The sequence below is a fragment of the Rutidosis leptorrhynchoides genome, chromosome 2, assembly GCF_046630445.1.
Source record: "Rutidosis leptorrhynchoides isolate AG116_Rl617_1_P2 chromosome 2, CSIRO_AGI_Rlap_v1, whole genome shotgun sequence".
Taxonomy (NCBI): domain Eukaryota; kingdom Viridiplantae; phylum Streptophyta; class Magnoliopsida; order Asterales; family Asteraceae; genus Rutidosis; species Rutidosis leptorrhynchoides.
Window position 1 is genome coordinate 393834145 of NC_092334.1, and position 9601 is coordinate 393843745.

Sequence of the window (9601 nt, forward strand, 5' to 3'; positions counted from 1 at the left end):
CCAAGTGTGTGGACCATATCTTGACAAGTTTGTCATTATTTTCATTGATGACATACTTATTTACTCAAAGAATGATCAAGAGCACGGGGAACATTTGAGAAAAGTGCTAGAATTGTTGAGGAAGGAAAAATTGTACGCTAAATTTTTAAAGTGTGCATTTTGGTTGAAAGAAGTTTAGTTCCTCGGTCACATAGTGAACAAGGAAGGTATTCAGGTTGATCCGTCAAAGATTGAAACCGTTGAAAACTGGGAAACCCCTAAAACTCTGAAGCATATACGCCAATTTTTAGGACTGGCTGGTTACTACAGAAGATTCATTCAAGATTTTTCCAAAATAGCAAAATCCTTGACTGCATTAACGCATAAAGGGAATAAATTTGAATGGAAGGATGAGCAAGAGAAAGCGTTTCAATTATTGAAGAAAAAGCTAACTACGGCACCTATATTGTCATTGCCTGAAGGGAATGATAATTTTGTGATTTATTGTGACACCTCAAAGCAAGGTCTTGGTTGTGTATTAATGCAACGAAAGAAAGTAATTGCTTATGCGTCCAGACAATTAAAGATTCACGAGCAAAATTATACAACTCACGATTTAGAATTAGGCGCTGTTGTTTTTATATTAAAGACATGGAGGCACTACTTATATGGGGTCAAAAGTATTATATATACCGACCACAAAAGTCTCCAACATATATTTGACCAGAAATAACTGAACATGAGGCAGCATAGGTGGATTGAGTTGTTGAATGATTACGATTTTGAGATTCGTTACCACCCGGGGAAGGCGAATGTGGTAGCCGACGCTTTGAGTAGAAATGACAGAGAACCTATGCGGGTAAAAGCTATGAATATTATTATTCGTACTAACCTTACTACTCAAATAAAGGAGGCACAACAGGGAGTTTTAAAAGAGGGAAATTTGAAGAATGAAATACCCAAAGGATCGGAGAAACATCTTAATGTTCGGGAAGACGGAACCCGGTATAGAGCTGAAAGAATTTGGGTACCAAAATTTGGAGATGTGAGAGAAATGGTACTTAGGGAAGCACATAAAACCAGATACTCAATACACCCCGGAGCGGGAAAGATGTACAAAGATCTCAAGAAACATTTTTGGTGGCCGGGTATGAAAGCCGATATTGCTAAATACGTAGGAGAATGTTTGACGTGTTCTAAGGTAAAAGTTGAACATCAGAAACCATCAGGTCTACTTCAACAACCTGAAATCCCGGAATGGAAATGGGAAAATATTACCATGGATTTCATTACTAAATTGCCAAGGACTGCAAGTGGTTATGATACTATTTGGGTAATAGTCGATCGTCTCACCAAATCAGCACACTTTCTACCAATGTGAGAAGATGATAAAATGGAAAAGTTAGCACGACTATACTTGAAGGAAGTCGTCTCCAGACACAGAATACCAATCTCTATTATCTCTGATAGGGATGGTAGATTTGTTTCAAGATTTTGGCAAACGTTACAACAAGCATTGGGAACTCGTCTAGACATGAGTACTGCCTATCATCCACAAACTGATGGGCAGAGTGAAAGGACGATACAGACCCTTGAAGACATGCTACGAGCATGTGTTATTGATTTTGGAAACAGTTGGGATCGACATCTACCGTTAGCAGAATTTTCCTACAACAACAGTTACCACTCGAGTATTGAGATGGCACTGTTTGAGGCACTTTATGGCAGAAAGTGCAGGTCTTTGATTTTTTGGAGCGAAGTGGGGGATAGACAAATTACGGGTCAGGAGATTATTCAAGAAACTACCGAGAAAGTTATTCAAATTCAACAACGGTTGAAAACTGCCCAGAGTCGACAAAAGAGCTACACTGACAGTAAAAGAAAAGATATAGAATTTGAAATTGGCGACATGGTCATGCTTAAAGTATCACCTTGGAAAGGTGTTGTTCGTTTTGGAAAACGGGGAAAACTAAACCCGAGATACATTGGGCCATTCAAGATTATTGATCGTGTCGGACCGGTAGCTTATCAACTTGAATTACCACAACAATTAGCTGGCATACATAATACCTTTCACGTATCGAATCTGATGAAATGCTTAGCTAAAGAAGATCTTACTATTCCTTTAGACGAAATTAAAATCAATGAAAAACAACAATTCGTTGAAGAACCCGTCGAGATAATGGATCGTGAGGTTAAAGGACTTAAGCAAAACAAAATACCAATCGTTAAGGTTCGGTGGAATGCTCGTAGAGGACCTGAGTTCACCTGGGAGCGTGAAGATCAGATGAAGAAGAAATACCCGCACTTGTTTCCAGATGATACGTCAACACCTCCAACTCCTTAAAATTTCGGGACGAAATTTATTTAACGGGTAGGTACTGTAGTGACCCAAACTTTCCATGATTATATATTATATGAGATTAATATTTACATAAATAAATGTTTCCAACATGTTAAGCAATCAAACTTGTGAAGACTTGATTAAGTAAAATGGATTTTGTGTTAACGTTTGACCACCCAGTTTGTCCGATGATTCACGAACGTTATAACTCGTATATGACATGTTAATATATATATATATATATATATATATATATGGACATATAGATATGTTTAACATGATGAAATGATATTTAAGTATCTCATTATGTATATTAACAACAAACTATATACATAAAATAAGACTACTAACTTAAGGAATTCAAAACAATATCTATATGTAACGATTATCATTTTAATAATGTCTTACTATTTATATATCATATTAAGATATATTAATACATCATGTTATCATGATGATGTAACAATTTAACATCTCATTAAGTATTATAACAATGGATTAATTACATTTAACACGATTGTTAACTTAAAGGTTTCAAAACAACACTTACATGTAACGACTAACGATGACTTAACGACTCAGTTAAAATGCATTTACATGTAGTGTATTGTGACAACCCGAAAATTTCCGACCAAATTTAAAATTAATCTTTAAATGATTTCGGTACGATAAGCAAAGTCTGCTAAACTGAATTCCAAAAAAAAAAACTTTGAATTGTGTTCATGTAATCAGTTACCCTTTGACGATTCCCGACGATTCACGAACAATTGCGTGTAAATAAATATGTAAATGTAAATGCAAATATATATAAATAATAATTGGGAATAATAAAATATAATATAAACGTTAAAGTAAATATGTAAAATAAGATATAAAATAATTAAACTGAATCTATATATATATATATATATATATATATATATATATATATATATATATATATATATATATATATATATATATATATATATATATATATATATGACTTTTATACATAATTGGTATTATATGTATATTATAATAAATATAAAATATATAAATATTAACAATTCATGTTGTAATAATTTTCTAAAACGTTCTCAAATGAAAAATCACGATTGAGGTTACTTGTGTTCTTCGTGATGCAGCAGCTCTTAAATTTTTTTAATTTTTATTTATTTAACTGAACGAAATCATTCACTTCAGGTCGTTTATAATTAAGTTTTAAATCCTAACTCAAATCTATAGTTAATTGTGGGAATCTCTGGTCGAATTTGTGAGTTAAGGAAGAAGAAGAAGAAGAAAAAGATGAAATAGGAATAGAGTTAAGTAAATATGAGTTGCATTTTAAAACAGAAAAACAAATATGGACGGATGGTTAGGAGAGTGTCGGGTTAACGAGAGGTCGCGGGTTCAATTCATGGCAGGGACATTTTTTTTTAGACAGCTTATTTATTGAGGTAGCCTCATCTATTTATTATTATTATTATTATTATTATTATTATTATTATTATTATTATTATTATTATTATTATTATTATTATTATTATTATTATTATTGTGATTATTATTATTATTGAAAATTGTTGTTGAATTGGTTAATATAAATAATAGGATTAATATTATTATCATTTTTGTTATTACTAATCAATATCACTAAGTACTATTAGTATTATCATTATTATTAATATTGGTACAAGTAATATTATTATTATGATTTTCATTATTAATTATTAGTATTATTACAAGTATTATAATTATTGATACCATTATTATTACTAACATACGTATTACTATGATTATAGTTACAAATAAGATTTTTGGTATTATTAATGCTATTACTAATATTAATATTATCATTCAGAGTATAAATTTTATCATTTTACTACTAGTATAAGTAATATTATCATTGTTATGATTATTATGATTATTACTATATTATTATTACTATCAAAAATGTTATCAAATCATTATCATAATTATCATTAATAGAAAAATTAATATTTTACAGTTATTATTAAACATGTCATTATTATTATTATCATTAATATAATTATTGACATAAATACCTTTACTATTAATATTAAATATTATAACTATTATCATTTTTACCAATAATAATATAAATTTAGTATTATTGTCATTAGTAATATCATTATTTTTATTAACATTTTTATTACCACTTTTATCATTATTATAAAATATCATTATTATTACTAAAATTAATATTATCATAATTAACATTTTCTCAAACAAATGATCTTCATATAAAGATATATTTAATATACATAAGTTAACTATATTAATATCTTTAAAATATATGAAATGAATATATTTAAACAAATAATGAAACCTATAATTTTTTTAATATAAAAATGATATCACTAATAAATATATATATTTGTTCGATTACAATTATATGTGTTAATAAATATATATATATATATATATATATATATATATATATATATATATATAGGTTCGTGAATCCGAGGCCAAACCCTGCATTGTTCAATGTCATCATATGTATTTTTACTACAAAATACAGTATAGTGAGTTTCATTTGCTCCCTTTTTAAATGCTTTTGCAATATATACTAGCTTAACACCCGCAAAATTTGCGGGTTTAAGTTAAAACAAAATTACCAAAAAAAAATTGTTTATGTAACAACAATATAAAAGATATTAAATAAGTTTACTAATTAAAGAACAAAAACATCACAATAAAATGTAGTTGTAGATATAAGTACTTATGTATAAAACTAAGAAATGATAAATAACTTTAAATGGTTAATAACTTTAAATGTCTAATATGAATAGATATTAAAAATATAATCCGTAGCATATAAATCAGATTCTTCATCAAATTATTGAACATGTTACTTCACAGCTGACTTTCTGACTTTCTTTTGGATTTTGCATCTTTTTGTCCATTCCATTTTTGATCAACCCATTTAAACACTGGAGCCATAAGTAAACAACCTGAAAAGGACATCTCAATGATTACAACAATTTAAAAAATAAAAGATGTGTATAACAAAAAGTAACATTGTTCTAAGCAAAATATGAAGAAACCCTACATTCTATTAAGCTTCTAAAAATATGACAATATGATTGAATGATGACAAACATAAATTTAGCAGCCCGCAAATATAATTGAAATGTTATGAATACACAGACAATAACTCAATTTGGCGCAAGAGCACATTTCTTTTATACGACATTTATGCAGCCGATATGCATTAACTCAAATTGAAAATATTAAAGTGTTCATCATTCTTTAAATTTCAATTACTTAAGTAAATTATAAACCTAAAACACACAAAAAGAAGGTTAAGTATGGATACGCTTGATTTCGATTTGCAACGTATTCTTTTGCTCTTCTATATGTAACGGTTCCTTTTAGAGACAAGATGGGTAGTACTTAGATATGCATTTAAATTCTGATTTTTCTTACAGATAATATGGTCTTAAACTTATAAAATATCCAAATTCACAATAACTGAATGGAAGAAGACATTTAGTTTGTGTAACTCGAGTGATCTTAGATGGAGTTCCCTATATGAGATAGTTCTAAAGGTTGGTCGTGGGTCAATGAAATTTGGGTACAAAAGGTTTATTTTGTAGTTTTGGTCGAGAATGGGTCACATAATGAAAAGAGAGACATCAGATAGACATACATGAGAAGTGGAAGTCCTATCAGGAGCCAAGTTGTCACTCAATTGGTTCCTTCCAGTTTTTAGAAGCTACCTATCATGTAGACATTATGTGTATCTTTATCCAAGTCAGCGTAATACTTCCTATTGTTGAACGATAATCAGAAAATGAAAATGTGGTTTTGTTTCTCAATATCCTAAGCTAGCATAATAACCTCCAAGTAGCAACGGAAAAATAAAATCGTACATGTTAAAATGAATGATAATATGTAAGGTGATGTTTCTTTTACACAAAAACTAATATATGGAACAATACCAACTGGATAAATGTCAGCACTAACGAAACCAGCACTATGGGGCAGGTGACTGAATATAAAAGTTGCATAGCATCGGATTCTAAGAAATAGCTTGAAGAATTTTATAATATAAAAAAAACTTGTACCTGAACGGCAGTTTTGTGGTTCTCATGATCAACCAATGTCAAAAGACCTGCAATGTCCAATTAATTTTCACTTGATACTGTAATCGGTGAGAGCCCAACTGGATTCACTTGACAAAAGATGAAAACATAGTAAGAAGATTTAATAAGGAGAATATAAGATTAAATGAGAACCAACAAATTAGAAAAATAAAGTGCAAATCAATAATGAGAAGTTGTATGTATAAAAAATAAAATTGGGGTGGTTTTTGATCCATTAACCATATACATTTAAAGCCAAGGCAGATTAGTATACCCATTTGACTTGTTAAAGGTAAGAAAAGAGATAATGATCCATGTTATTTGTAAGTAGGCTAAGATTGGGGTGGTTTTTGACCCATAACTATATTAACTACTACACCTAAAGCCAAGGTATATTAGTTTACCCATTGAACTTGTTAGAGGTAAGAAAGAAGCTAAACTAATCCATGTTATGTGTAAGTAGGCTGAAATTTTAAACACTACTTTCCCTTAATCCCACTTACAATAAAAGTCAAATGTATCTACATTTACAATCTGTTTGAAAGTTTATTCAACATAATTTTACACTTACTTGAAAGTAAAATAATTGTTCACTCAGACCAAACAACTTTATTGAATCCCTAACGCTATTTCAATATAAAATGATCATATATCTATGCATAAAAGAACCAAAAACTATCAGCAAATGGTTAATGGCAAATCAATGAACTTGTAATGACGAATGCATCAAGTTACAGCTTAGTAACAGGGTATGTACCTCTTCTGCTAAAATTTCTTAGTTTTTCCAAATGTTGCAGAGGTGGCAAATTCGACCCATTTTACTAACATATGAGTCAATGTAGGGTATGTTTTATCTCTAACGGGTCACTATATTAAAACAAAAAATATTTCAAACGGGAACAGGTCAAAGTTGTCCAAATAGTTAAGAAAATAAAAAATAGATTCGAATTTAAAGTGTTTTGAGTTGACCCATTTCAACCTTTTATATAATATATTAAACTTGTTTGTACACGTCACTTGTTGAGAATAGATGATAGTGAAAATATGGGCTAAGCAAGATGGGTAAAATGGTATAAAAATCGAAATCCACCCGAGTGTATATATAATGAGTAAAACCTTATGACTCAATAAAATTTAAAAGACATTATTATTGAGCTTACCTTTTGCATCAAATCCATTATCATGGCGAATACGTATATTATTATTGAGTTTACCTTTTGCAGCAGATACATATTATAATGAGTAAAACATTAGTGAATACTTATATTAAACTCTCTTCCTTTCTAAACAAACCTTATCTTAATTCATTTGTTGCACTGGAAATTTACCGAATTTATAAAACATTAACGATCTGTACACCTAGATCTCTACCTTAACAACCAAGAATAGCCATACCATATCTGGACGTGTACGCAGCACACTTATATGCTGTTGAATTATTGTCATAACCAGCAAAATGCATATACTCCATCTATGAATAGAAATTAAGTCATATAATCATGATATCCGTAAAGAGTAGTAACAACTATCGTAACAATTATGAACTGAATAACATAACAGTCGTTTAGTACTATATAGATCTCTAGATATAGTTGAAGATGAATCGCCTTAAAGTGCAGTAAAAATCATGTACTGAAAACAAAAACCTTTATCAAGAGATTTCAATAAAATACCCTTAGCATCAATTTATCAACATATATGATTTATTACCCAACAGTTGAAGTGTTAATCGATTATTGAAAAGAATAAGAAAATACCCCAAATTTTCGTGATCGTTGACGTTAATCAATAAACCGACAGTTGCAGTGTCAATCGTTTGTCAATCGATGACCCTTACCTGACAGTGGCAGTGTTAATCGTAGACTGTAATCAAGAAACCCTGTTGGAGGTTTCAATTAAATCATGTATTCAATTTAGGGTTCATTTTGGGAGCATTTGTTAATCATTTATCGATCGTTGACCCTTACTCGACAGTTGCAGTGTTAATTACAATGGTAATCTAGGTTACCATAATCGTTAGGTAGTATCGAATCGACAGTTGTCGTGTTAATTGATTGTTAAACCTATTTTAGGGTTGTGTAAATCGACTGTTGAACATGTTATAAGGTGCGAATGAAGCACATGTGTTCAATTTAGGGTTCGTGTTGGGAGCATTTTAGGGATGGAATGAATAACGTGAATGAAAGGGATGAGGGTGACCCCTCATTCGTGTATTTTTCTCCGTATTCTAATGTAAGGGGAAGGGTATTTATGGTGTTTTAACATATAAATATGACTTATTGATCAATAATTATAATGAATGATTAGATGATAGGGGTAGTGATTGTCTTTTAGTTGATCTAATGGTTATAATTCGAGAAAAATATTTAAGATATCTCAATTAAGCTTTTCTTATAATGTATAGTGTAGATTTTTGGGACCGAGAATACATGCCCTGCTTTTATAAATGTTTTACAAAATAGACACAAGTAATCGAAACTACATTCTATGGTTGGATTATCTAATCGAATATCACCCTTTTTGCCTGGTAATCTAAGAATTAGGGAACATCACTAATTTTGAGAATTAGTGCACCCCTAATTGACGCGAATCCTAAAGATAGATCTATTGGGCCCAACAAGCCCCATTCTGGAATTTGGAATGCTTTAGTACTTCGAAATTTATCATGTCCGATGGGTGCCCCGGAATGATGGGGATATTCTATATGCATCTTGTTAATGTCGGTTACTAGGTGTTCACCATATGAATGATTTTTATCTCTATGCAGTTTGCGAAATGCCTGATATGAGATTATGTTTATGAAAAAACTGAAATATGAAATCTTGTGGTCTATTAAAATGATGGAAATGAATGTTTACGATAAACTAATGAACTCACCAACCTTTTGGTTGACACTTGAAAGCATGTTTATTCTCAGGTATTAAAGAAACCTTCCGCTGTGCATTTGCTCATTCTAGAGATATTACTTGGAGTCATTCATGACATATTTCAAAAGACGTTGCATTCGAGTCGTTGAGTTCATCAAGATTATTATTAAGTCAATTATAGTTGGATATATTATGAAATGGTATGCATGCCGTCAACTTTCGATGTAATGAAAGTTTGACTTTTAAAAATGAATGCAATGTTTGTAAAATGTATCATATAGAGGTCAAGTACCTCGCGATGTAATCATATGTTATTG